The sequence below is a fragment of the Tympanuchus pallidicinctus genome, unplaced genomic scaffold (genome assembly GCF_026119805.1).
Source record: "Tympanuchus pallidicinctus isolate F22 unplaced genomic scaffold, pur_lepc_1.0 scaffold5, whole genome shotgun sequence".
NCBI lineage: Eukaryota > Metazoa > Chordata > Aves > Galliformes > Phasianidae > Tympanuchus > Tympanuchus pallidicinctus.
In genome coordinates, this window is record NW_026294769.1 from 66,054,517 (window position 1) to 66,068,073 (window position 13,557).

Below are 13,557 nucleotides of genomic sequence, written 5' to 3' on the forward strand. Positions count from 1 at the left end.
CTATACAATTCATAATTCACATTTATATCCAAGAAAACACACATTTGGATTCAGAGAGATGAAGTACTACAGATCTGATAAAAAAGGTACATGAACTTCATCACAGTAGCTCCTAGTTAAAGATTGAAATGTTTCATTCTTTTAATCAGCCTAAAAGTTTGTTGCATTCCAGTGCAATCTACACTGGCCCTCTGCACTGAGGGAAAGGGAACACTGCAAAGGGAATTCACAACTGTCACCATGTCACCATTTGACACAGCGGCTGGCTGGGATTCAACGAAGAGTGATTCAAGGCATGGACATCCCAGTGGCAAGAACATGAAGCTTTTTCACCTTGAGCCAGGTAAACTTGATTTCACCAACCTCTGGGATTAAATCCAAATTCTTCAACAGCTCAAGTTCCAGGGGAGGAGAAAAATCAAGAAAGAAAAATACTGCTGTTAAGTGACAGTTCTGTGCTCATCTCAGCTTGAGAAGCCTACATTCACATCCTTTCCTCAAATCAAGTTAAGCTGGCAGCTGTATCTATAACTGCTGTCACAGCTGAATACCTTAATGCATGTTTATGCCTAATCTTGGTTTAAACCCTCATGTACATTTTGGAATTTTTAGTGCATTGTTTGTTTGTTTGTTTGTTTTACCTTCAGTTCAAAAAGAAAACTGTGTTTTCTGGAAGTGTTCTTCCTTTTTTCTTTCCCATTTCATTTTGTGAAAGAGAGTTCTTGTTTTCTGCCCAACATCACCTCCAGCTTCAGTTAGCACCACAGACCATTTGACTTGCGATGGAGTGGAACTGATTACACCCATGCAGCACTGGATAGGCACACTAGTTTGTTCCTTACAGAGTCCAAGGAGCTAATTGTCTGTGTGACAAAAGACATTTCTTTCTCAAACTTCCCTTTCCTCTCTGCTGAGTGAAATAGCACTGTCCTTTTAGGAAGTGAAGCCTCAGATTACAACTTATTAGCATCTGATCCCTGCCTAAAAAAGCACCATTATACATTTTCTTGTGGCATTACTATTGCCTAGGCATCTAATTAGCTGAGCTCCTGGTCTGTTTAGTTAGTTATTCTACCGTAACAGGCCTTAGCTGAGGCCACAGGTCTAATGAAACAGGCACCATGCAAACCAATTGCAAATTACACGTTCTCTGTCCCAAACAGTAATTTGTCAAATGTCACAAAAGAAATTACAGGCAAAAGACAGAACCCAAATCTCCTGTATCCTCAGTCCAGTCCATTAACCAAAAGACTTCCTCCCTTTCACAGTAATTCCTACAGCTCAGTGATAGTTTTCTTTTTCCAGAATTCTAGATGCAATAAATTGCATGAGATGGAAAATGTGTGCTAGTGAGGAGTAGAGCTGGGAGTACAAGCACGCATGTTGGGAGAAGGGTTGTTTTTGTATTTTGCTGACATAGGTGAAATGCAAAGTAGGTGAAATCTGGTTAACCTAGGATGTCATCTGATACACTCAGAGAAGCAGATCAATAAAAAGCTTTATGTTAGACCTCGCTTGCCAAGACAGTAGCTATGAAAAGACAATGGGATGTCATGAGAAAAATAAACACATAGTTAAATGGTTGACTGCTAAAAAAGAACTTCATGAAGATTACTGGAAAACTGAGGGGGATTTCACTGAAAGATGGAAAAGAAATATCCACATTGCAAAGAAAAAAATTTGAGGCACTTTCACAGAAGAAAAAAGAAAGCCTTCAAATAAAAACACTCATTTATGCCCAGAAAAAGAATCAATGTCGTGTTCTCAGACAGAAGCACACAAGTGTAAAGTATATCAACGGAATCTTCATCAGCCAAAAGATAAATAACGTGTTGCTTTAAATTCAGCTCTGGGCCTTGTGCAGGTGGGAGATAGTAAATTCTGGAGTATCTCAATGGAGTTTGCATACACGCTTCTTTAGGCCGAATGGGGCTTCCCCCTCTTCCAGGAAAAATAAATGTGACTTGCATACATGAGGTTCTGAAACATCATCTTCACAAACAGGCAAGGGGGAAATTAACAGAGCAGCCATAGATGGGGTACATGTTCATACAGATGGCTTGAACGATGTTGAGAAGATTAAAAAAGTGTCACCTTTCATTCAGCTGTCTCAATTAGAGGTAGAGTAAAAACCAATATTTTCTAAGAAAAAATTACCGTAATCCCAGTGCAAGCTTCCATAAGGTGATAATTGTAGCATTTCATTATAGCATCCAGTAAAACTACATTTTGTTTCTCACTGCTGCAAAGAGATGGAGAAGTGATAGTGTTCCTGTTCAGCAGATGAAGAAATAGAGACAGAGAGATTACATGAACTGTGTAGAGTCACATAGAAAGTTTAGGTCAATGCTAGAAATAGAAGTCAGACCATCGGACTCCTGAGCCTCTGTCCAGACATTAAGTTCAACAGAATTATTTAACCAAAGACAACATTTGGGATCCCAGAGCAGATCCCTCAATCAACCTCAATGCAAGGCTTCCAGTATTGAGTTAAACGGCTAGACATGCGTTGCAGGATGTGTGCACTCATGGTGCATCAGGTTATGTGTTATGGAGAAGCAGTGGTGAAAAGTTGCTATCCCATAATCTGCCCTCCAGTGTCATAGTGCTCAAGCTGGTGCAGAGAACACCACTGCAGACACTGAGATGGAGCTGAAGGGCTGTGTCATCAGCTGTGGATGTCAGGTGGGTCTCGCACAGAAGTGTCACAGAGAGTCACCTGCTGCTGACTGCATAGCTGCTGCAGCTGTGGTGTTAGGGTGTTAGGGAGAGCAGCAGCCCACTGAACATTTTAATGTAATGTATGAGATTGGTTTCTTCTTACCAATAGCAGAACTGTAAGCCAAAAAATGCTTACAAATACCGCTCAAGCTAGAAAGAGTAAAGGAACCTGTCACAATGTCCTATCATGTCTTAATTTCTGAAAACAGCAAGCACAGCACCCTTTGGATTCTTGAACATGATTGCTCCAGAAATAAAATGTGTTTTTATGTTAAAGAAATAGCAGATTCCCAGATGAGATTCGCGTCTTACATGAGGCCTACTATAAAGGTGCATGAAATTTCTCTGGAAACCTTTCTCGTCCCCTGTTGATGACAGTAATAGAAAAGCAGAAACTCATCCAGAAGCATAACTGAATAGCAAGGGAGTTGGTGCACACTACTGGAAAACTGGCATTACAAAATGTGCATTTACAGCTGTAGGAACAGGGTTGTGTCCACCCCACCTGGCCATGGTGTGCGACATCAAATATCATTCCTCCCTCATTCACTGTGGAGAAGCACTCTGTACATTTGCACTGACGTGGATATACTTATTGCCGGTTAGAGGCTGAGTTGATGAGAGTAAGCTCCCAGAGTATGAACCAGGCAGTCTCTTCTATTCCTTATCTGCCATTCTGAAAATATCAGGAAAAGGTTCTTCACCATGAGGCTGGTCAGACACTGGAACAGGATCCCCTAATCCTCGCATCAAGCCTGCTAGAGTTTCAGATGCTTTTGGGCAATGCTTTTAGACATGTGGTTTAATGTTTAGGTAGTCCTGTGCGAAGCCAGGAGTTGAACTCAGTGATCTCTGTTGGTCCCTAGATATCTGCCCAATCTATCTCCATTCTGTTTCCTGACACCAAAGGCAGTAATTCAGCGGGTGCTGTCTTTTGCCATTTGTCTGTGTGCCAGAACAACAACAACAAAAAAAAAACAGGAGGAGAGGAAGATGGAATAGTCAGACCCTTGGCCCCAGTGGCTTCCTTTGCCTTGTCAAGGTCAGAGGGGCAACAGTCCCTCCCATGTGGAAGGGAAAAAAAACAGAGCTTCACAGAGCCGCACATGAAATGGCATTTCATGCTCCAGGGCATGGATGAACCAGGAGAACAACACCCTCTCCCTCTGCAGTGTGCCCATGGATTTCTGTCAGTTCACACCAGAAGTTCCTTTATCTTTCTTCCCTTTCCTTGTGCATAAGCAAAAGAACAGTGTTTTCTCCCTAACAACAAAGCTGTCACTGGTGATGCTCAGAGCTATTGATTTCAGCAACTCTCCAGAGCTCTTCAAGCCAAGAGGGAATTGTAATCACTTCATAGGGTGGCAGAACCACAAAGAAACAGAGAGGAAAATGGGTTTCCATGTAATTGTGGAAGGAATGGGGAACACAGAGTTTGAAAAGCAAAATTACAGCCCAAGGCTCTTGTAAGCATTGTTATGCAAATCAAAATAACGCAGCTAGGATTTGTCCTCCAAATTCCTGGTGATACCCACAGGCATCAATTTTTAATTAGAAATTATCTGAAATGCTCAACATGCTCGTACACACACTGAAACACCTGTGAGAGTCCCCATACCAATACACAGACCAGTGCCCAGGTCCAACATGGAGCCACCCTGTGCTGAGTAGGAGAAGGGTTCTGGGAGAGTAAAAGGCACTTGTCAAGGGAGTAATGGACTGCATGTGAAGGTCAGGTTTGTTATCTGCAGAACACACTTATTCACATTCCGAGCTTCAAAGTAATTTACTCCTACTCAAGAAAGCAACAATGGTGTTAATAGCTTTAAAAGCTTTTGAGAAGCTTGACCAGCAGAAAAGTTAAATTAAGCTCTTCTACAATCATTCTGTGGATATATTGGCCAGGTTGAAGACAGGGTGGTCACCTGCACTGCTGCTCCTACAGTTTTTGCTCCACTGACAATCAACTCTTGCAGTTTCTCTCACATAAAATAATTCTTCCAAGATCTTATCTCTACCAGCATTTTCATCCCTATCATGTGCTGCATTTAAGACATGCTGAAACCTAATGGTGCAAATAAATGTATTAAAGCTGTAAGCATCTAAATGCTTTCAATGTATCTTTCAGTAAGAGAAGAGTATTTCATGTAAAAAACTCAACAAGGTGAACTCAGTTTCTATCTGACATTACATTTGCTGCTTCCAACATAGTTTGCTCTTGTTCATTCTCACAGGTGAAGAAATGATGCTTCATCTCTATGTACCCTTCAAGATATTTCCATCCACAGTATATTTTCTGGAACTAAGCATGTATTTCAGACCTCCATTTTGCTATAATTCTAAGTGGATTTCCCCATTAGCACCTTGTGTACTTCTGTGGCAGAGGAAAAAGGCTGCCATGCACAAGTCCTTCAGGCAGCTTTATGTGTGAGCAATGCATTCTTCACCAAAGTAGTACAGGATTCAAAGTCAGCCTGTTAGTAGAGAAACATAAATTGCACAAGGCTGAAGTCATGCTTTATTCACAGTGGATTGTTTCTGACTTGCACTGTAAGGAATGTGTTGAATGTGTTATACTTGGAATTAAACTGGCAATTAGGGGAGGCAGAAAGAGAGGAAGCTGACTGAGAATATGGATCAAGATACAAGTTTCTGTGTGACATTCCTACTTTCAAAGGTGTTTTCTAGATACTTAAGCAATGACACGGCCCTCACTATTATGAATCTTATCTCCATTGCATCCCTCTAGGGCAAGTAGTATTCAGCTTTCTCTCTCAGACACCAAATAACCATACTGGATACCTAATAAGTGACATGAGTAAAGGAACATGAAATATCTACAGGCTTAGGCTTCCTGCAGGTCCTTGTGTAGTTCTTGTCCTCTGCTTCTTGATTTTTCCTCAAGAAGTCAGGGTTGCAGCATGAGCCATCCTTACTGAAACATCATGGAGACTTTTGCAAAATCAACTGTATGGTGATGCTGCTGGGGAGGCAAGGAAACTTGCAGTGCAATGTCACAGTGAGAAGCAACAACTTATAGGGTAGCATGGCAGTGCTTTGCAGCATGGCAGAAGTGTTAGCTGCATGCAGGGAGGCAGTCCTTTCCATCAGCCTTGTCTCTGACTGCTCTGATAGTTCTCAGCCAAGTACACCAACGGAAAACTGAACAGAAGTTCTTCCAGTCCTATTGCTTTGCTACTCTTTGCAGCCCTTCATCTGAAAAATAAACATTTCACCATGGACATCATCCTAGTCTCATTCAGTTACAGGAATATACAGTGTTTGATTTCAAAAATCTTAACTACTAATTAATTTATGTAACCAAACAATTGTTTGCTACCTTATTCATCTACGAAATGTGACAATTGTGTCAGTACTTTTGCTGGTAGTCTTGTGCTCACTTGTTTGTAACCTTGGCCAAAAATAAAGGGGTAGAGAGGGAAAGAGCTGTGTTTGACAAGTTGCAGTGTGTGTTTGAAGGTGATATAAACTGGATATACTTTCACATTTCGCTTAGTACTAGATGTCTGAAATATCAACACCGGGAAATTTTTCTCAATCATGATTTGATGACTAATATATCATGAAAGGGAAGATTGAGGAAGGGAAGCAAAGAATAGCAAGTATTGTTCTAGTGTTCACATACCACAACAGAATGTCATCATGTGCTCCTCTTGCCCTTATTTCTCAACATGAACAACAGATCTCACAAAAGGTATGTGGGTCAGGTGACGGGGGTTTCACTTCTCAGATTAAAAGACAAGGATCTGAAACACTTCTCATGGGAAACTGTGGGACACCACAGTCAGGGTAGCAGGTATGGGTGGAAAGAAAGGTGATCTTGTGCTACTGGGTTCAACAAGACTCTGCCAACAACCACGTACTTACCTGCTTGCTTCAGAAGGGCTCTGATCTGAGGAAGTTTACTATAACTGTCTACCAAAATAACAGACTTGGCAATCAGTTAAAAGTACGTAGAGTTACAACTTCTCCACAACTGTCTGCTGTCTTTCAGTATGTTATTTCAACTGATTTTCCTGCATTCCTCATACTCACATTTATTGTCTACAGAATCACAGAATCATGGAATTGTAGAGGTTGGAAGGGACCAACTTCTAGAGATCATTGAACCTGCAGTTCACACAGGTAGGCATTCAGGTCTTCAATATCTCCAGAGAAAGAGACTCCACAACCTCTCTGGGCAGCCTGCTCCAGTGCTCTGTCATTCTCACTATAAAGAAGTTCTTTCTTAAGTTAGTGTGGAACTTCCTATGTTCCAGTTTCTGTCCATTGCCCTTTTTTCTATTGCTTCACAACACTGAAAAGAGTCCACCTCCATTCATTTGAACCCCACGCTTTAGATACTTAACAATTATGAGATTCCCCTTCCAGGCTTCTCTTCTCCAGCCCCAGGTCTCAGCCTTTCCTTATAAAAGTGGTGCTCCAGGCCCCTCATTCTCTTTGTAGCCCTCTGCTGATCTCTTTCTAAAAGGTCCCAATCTTTTTTGACTGAGTAGACAGAAATGGACACAGTACTCCAGATGTGACTTTACCAGGGCAGAGTGGAGGGGAAGAATCACCTCCCTCTACCTACTGGCCATGCTCATTTTAATGCACTCCCTGATACCACTTGCCTTCTTGGCCACAAGGGCACACTGCTGGCTCACGACCTACCTGTTGCCTATGGAACACTCAGTATTTTGCACAAAAAAATAGACTATTAGGAAACAGACTATGAGGAAAAAATCTATAAGGGACAGGTTTGTTCTGTTGCATGTGGAATCAGCAGTTCAAAATTCCAACTGCTCCATTTATAATGCTCATTCTTGCTGGACTGAATCTTTCCACTGTTGAGGAAGCTTCAGGTAAAGGTAAAGGTAAAGGTAAAGGTAAAGGTAAAGGTAAAGGTGAAGGTAAAGGTAAAGCCTACCCAGAAACAAAAAACTGAAGTACAACAAACCCAAACTGTATTTCTTAATCATCCCAGACCAAATGAAAGAGTGATTCTTCTACCTGCAAACCCTCAGCTGACCTGCTCTGGTGCTGGTGTTGGTTCTTGTTCAAGCAGCAGGTTGGACAGATAATGTTCATAGTTCCCTCCAACAAAAGTTTTAAGGGTTTATAAATGTTCCAAGTGGTACTTAAGGGACAATTCTCTATATGTCTATTGTTTTTTTCCTTATTTAGAACAAAAATAAATATTGACATACTAGAATTCCTAGACTGCACCAGAATTTCCAAGTTTCTATCAAAACTACTCAGAGGGTGAACAGAAATTTGTCTTGTTCTTAGCGAGTTCTTAATGGTCGTGCCGAGTGGCTAAAGATTCCAGTGAAAATAGCAATTTGATGGGAAAGAGACCTGTGAGCTTAAGACAGTGGATGAGGCCCCAGAATTGCCTTGCCAGAATCTGGGTAATTTTAAAAGGTTTACTCAAACTATATGTGTATTGTGTGCTCCTCAAAAATAACAGAATGAAAATACCAAATAACATAATTAGATGCCTAAAATGAGTGATGTGAACACTCCTCACTGCAACATTAAAAGATACAGCCTACAGGAAAGCTGGGAAGGGACTTTTTATAAAGGCATGCAGTGACAGGACAAGGGGCAATGACTTTAAACAAGAAAGTGTAGATTTAGACTAGATATTAGGAAGAAATTCTTTACTGTGGTAGTGGTGAGACACTGGAACAGGTTGCCCAGTAAGTCTGTGAATGCTCTCTCCCTGGAAGCATTCAAGGCCAGGTGTGATGGGGCTGTGAGCAACCTGGTCTAAAGAGAGGTGTCCCTGCCTATAGCAGAGGGGTTGATCTACGTGATCTGAAAAGTCCCTTCCAAGCCATTCTATGATTTTCAGTCAAATGAAATGCTGTTAAAAACCCAGTGAAGACAAAACTACAGAAGGGTTTTCAGTATATGAGGTCATTATTAGAGATCAGAACATTCTGATAATGCTACACAAGGGCTTTGGGGACATTTCCATTCTAAGAAAAGTTCTACCATCCTTTTTCTTTTTTTCTAAAATCAGTGTCAAATAAATCCAAGTTTGAGGGTGTGAAAACTGGTTCAGAATAGAACATATAGAAATAAAGAATTAATTCTGAAGTTTAAAATACTGACTTTTCTTAATTACCTGAACATGAAAATTCCCCTGGCTTAGTAGCTTAAAATCTAGAGAGATGTGAAACTCAGCAGTTTCAGTTCACAGACTGTAATGAAAACATTCTTAGATTTTGATTTGCATGGGGTCACATTTACAAAGCTTCTCTAGGGTTTCATATTCAAAGAAATTAAAAACTCAGATATCAAAACAGGGTAAACTATTGGCTGAATTTAACTCAGTGGCAGTTTTGAAACTCAGTTTTTTTGGCTGAACTGCACTGAAACTGATCCTGTACTTTGGTGAATTTCCCTGCAAATCTTTTTGTTTTAGTGCTGAAATGTCAAATAATCAGCCTTATAGGGGATTTCACTAGAATTTAAATACAGTTAAATTAACAGTTAAAACAAGAAATGAAGAAAGAAAAAGTTGACAGTAAAAAATGGCGTAAGTTCTGAGGGACCGTGTTAGAGAACTGTAACATCGCCACTTTTTACGAGTTTGTTCATTAAGGTCCACAGCAGAGATAAACTATTAAATTCTATTGTAGGATGTTAACGAAAATCTATATTATTTTATCATGCCTATGGTTACACGTTCGTGGAAAGATCAGGACACATTGCTGTAAGTACTGCATAAGCATTTGTTATGCAGTCCAACGCCTGAATGTCAAATTTAACAAAGAAAAATCCCACCCTACTTAATTTGCTAGGACTAGTGAAGTTTTTACCCAGATATACAATGCTCATATTTGTTTTTAGCGCAGAAATTACTGGAAGACATATTTTAATTTAAAAATATGTTTAATTAAAAAAAAATCGTATTTTTTAAGCTGTTCTGCCGTCTTGCAGTTTCTAGCTCTCTCAAGTATGTGTAAATATCCAGCAGCATGTCATGAAAAAAATTTTTAAGCAACGAAATATCACCATGGAGTTTATAGTATGCCTAAACAATACCCCTCCAAAGAAGACTTTTTAGAGTAGCATGAAGGAAACATCTGAAAATACTGAGTTAAGGAATCAGTATCTATTCCACTACAGCACAATGTTACTTCTTTTCTACAATGTTTTCTTCCTGTGGAAAAATAGGCCATTTTCTTAATCAGTAATATGATTTTAAGAGTCTGCAGGTGCTAATAAAAAGTCCACAGGTTGGCTTTTCTGTTTCTTACATTAATAATTTTTTTCCAGTAACAAATTTCTCAGAATCCCCAGATAGCAGGGGCAAAATGATGAGTCTTTATAGAGACTGACGTCTATGGCACTGGAAAATCAGTCACCATGACAAGGAGATCCCCTTGTTTTAAATTATGAAAAACAAGAGACTTAAGGAGGTTGGTGTCCCTTCCCCCATTGTGTCCCATGCTCTTCCCCCAACGACTCATTTAGTAAAAACAGTGGTAAAAAATAAAAGAAGTTCTGTTTTCTACTAACACACTTTGAACCCACTTCAGTCCTCCTTCCTGTGTATATTTTCTGATGCCTCTTCTGAGCTTTGTACTTCCTGAACCTCAGAAATATCTACACATTCAGTTTCCTGTCGCTAAGTGAATATAAACTTACATAATGTGAGTGATCACGATCTAATGATCTAATTCTCCTCCCTTTTGCTCTCGACTGATCACATTGTTATTGTCATATACTGTTGTGTTTTACAACATAACTAGCATGAAAATCACGTCTAAAGGCCTTGGATGAACCAACCTACATTTTGCTGTTTGTAACTATTCTTACTTCCGAAGCATCTAAATGTATGTGATGTGGTTTGGGGTGAGGAGATAAGTACACAGCATGACATCTTTCTCGGAGCAGTATTATTTTAAGTTGATTGCTATGATCAATTTCTTCCTTTTAGCAATAAACTAACCCAAGGGTGCTTCAGCCCATGAGGACTTTTTCAAGGCTGCTTATACTCACACAGAAAGCTCAACTGCACAATGTCCCAAATGAGCTGGGGTTCAAGGAAGCAAACATTTCTCTCTAACTTTTCCCACTTCACATGAGATATGATTTGTTTTCACAAACCAGTCTGTAGGAGGCTATATGACAACAGCAATGATCGGTGTTTGCTCTGATTCTGAGGCCACCACCCACCTGATGCACAGAGATAAACAAGAGATAAACAGCCTCTCATGCTTCACAAGTTTACTCTGGAGATGTGACCTTCCTGAGTGTAAACCAGCATAGTTTATCAGCTTTCGTGATGCACAGAACTGTGGCACTTTGGTACGCAGAACCAGTTTGCAACGCTGGGTACATAGTTCAAGGCTGGGTTGCCCCAGGAAGAGCAGTAGGGCAGACTTCATTCTCTTCTTCCTTCTCTCTTCTCTCCATCACTTGCTGGAACAGATTTCTTCAGGGCCTCCTTGAACAGTGCTGGACCATGACCCACAAGTCCCCCAGTGGCCCAGTTACATCCTGAGCTGTGCACACTGCTGTGTGAAAAGTAATATTTTCACCTAAATTTCATCAAATCTGGAGGTATACAGTAGGTGTCATTCACTGAGACATCCCTTTTGGAGGGAGAAACAACCCTTGTCCCAAGCCTAAATTCTTACAGGATTTAGTTGAAAGACATGGGAATTGTGGTGGACTTCTCCCCAGCTTAAATCCTGGCTTTGATGAGTGTGAATAGCTAGGGCTCCTTGGTAACCCCCATTTACCTGCAGAGAGCAATTTGTAATGACCATCGCACGTGCCTGGTGGGAGGGGGGGTCTTAGCAAAGTAAAATCAAGCATCAGGAAATAATGAAATAAAAGTAAAACTCAATTAAATCCTGAAATCAGGAAAAAACCCACAAAAATACCAATGCCCTTCCTTTATAGTTCTCTACAATATACAAAGCACAATGACAAAGGAAATCAGAAGTTCAAGAAGGCTGAAAATGAACCAATATTAAGTATCAGCTGAGAGAGAGAAAGCCACATCCAATTCATGTACAGTGCTGTGGCAAAAGAAGTTATAGACTAGAGAATCAGGTGCAAATTCCTAGCTAATATTCCAGTATATGTAGATCTATCACAGTTCTTCCAAAAGAATTCTAATCTCATGATAATGTGAATGCTAAAATTGAATCTTCTGGCACACTTTCCTGAGCAAAAGGAAAAATTAAACATGATTACCACCTACAATACAGTTTATCTGCCCACTCACCTGCAGTAAGTGATCTTTGTAAAAGAGCAGGTGGAATATCATTTGGGATTTTAAACTTATTTCTTAATGTCAAATAAAACGTGCGGAAGAACAGATGAACAGACTTTTCTCAAGAAAAGATGTTAATGCTTGTTGTTTGGGGCATTTGGAGAGGTTGCATATATAGGTTCTATCATGACACAAATTTTCCTACTGTACTGTCAAAGAGTAGAGATGTGGTATCAGGTATGAAATGTAGGAATCACAGAATTACAGAATTGTAGGGCTTGGAAGGGACTTCCAGAGATCATCAAGTCCAACTCTCCTGCAAAGCAGGCCCTCTACAGCAGGCAGCACAGGTAGGTGTCCAGGTGTGTCTTGAATATCTCCAGAGAAGAAGAATCCACAACCTCCCTGGGCAGCCTGTTGCAGTGCTCCGTCACCCTCACTGTGAAGAAGTTCCTTCACATATCAGTGCAGAACTTCTTATGCTCCAGCTTATGGCCATTTCCCCTTGTCCTGTCCCCACAGACTGCCGAGAAGAATTTGGCCATGTGCCTTTGACTCCCACACTTAATATATTTATGAACATTAGTCAGATCACCTCTGAGTCTGTTTTTCTCAAGGCTGAAAAGAACCAGGTCACTCAGCCTTCCCTCACAGTGGAGATGCTCCAGGCCCTTTATCATCTCTGTGGCTCCCCGCTGGACTCTCTCCAGTAGATCCCTGTCTTTTTGAACCGGGGAGCCCAGGACTGGAAACAATATTCTCAGGCAGGCTGAGAAGGGTTGTTGCTGCCCTGGTGCCTGCATTTCAATGCTTGTTTGAATGCTTGGATGCAGGGCGTTGTTGAAACTGATAAGTTGATTATATTGCAGAGATACACCTGCACATGTAGTTAAAACAGGAAGGCAAATGCAAATTATCTCTTGTCTCTCAAAAATTGTGTCATCACTGGAAATCATTACTTGCAGCAGAATCTGAATCTTTTGGTATCTTTGCTCTGCTGAATGAAGAAGAAATTCATTCTTAAGTAATATCTACCAGTTTGTCACCAGTGCTGTCATTGGTGCCTTGTAGCACAAAACTTTAGCACCAAAGAAAGATCACAGCTACAGGCAAAAGATTTTGCCTAAGCCATGCAAATATTTGTAAGACTTTCTGTTCTGCACTGAAACAGAGGAGAATTATTATTATTATCATTATTATTTTACATATAGGTAAATAGTAGATCACCCCATAGCATTTCAGTGGTGTAATCTGCCCATTATGTGAAAAACACAGGCTCAAGGCCTTACTCTACCTAGTCAGAATGGAAATATAAAGTTTATTCTCATCTTCTACAGATGAGCATTCTAAACATCAAATTATTATTTAAATAAAGTAGACCATTAAAGAGACAGATGAATGGACAGACAGACAGATGGCAGGGAAGGAGGGGGGTGGAGGGGGGAAGGAAGGAAGGAAGGAAGGAAGGAAGGAAGGAAGGAAGGAAGGAAGGAAGGAAGGAAGGAAGGAAGGAAGGAAGGAAGGAAGGAAGGAAGGAAGGAAGGAAGGAAGGAAGGAAGGAAGGAAGGAAGGAAGGAAGGAAGGAAGGAAGG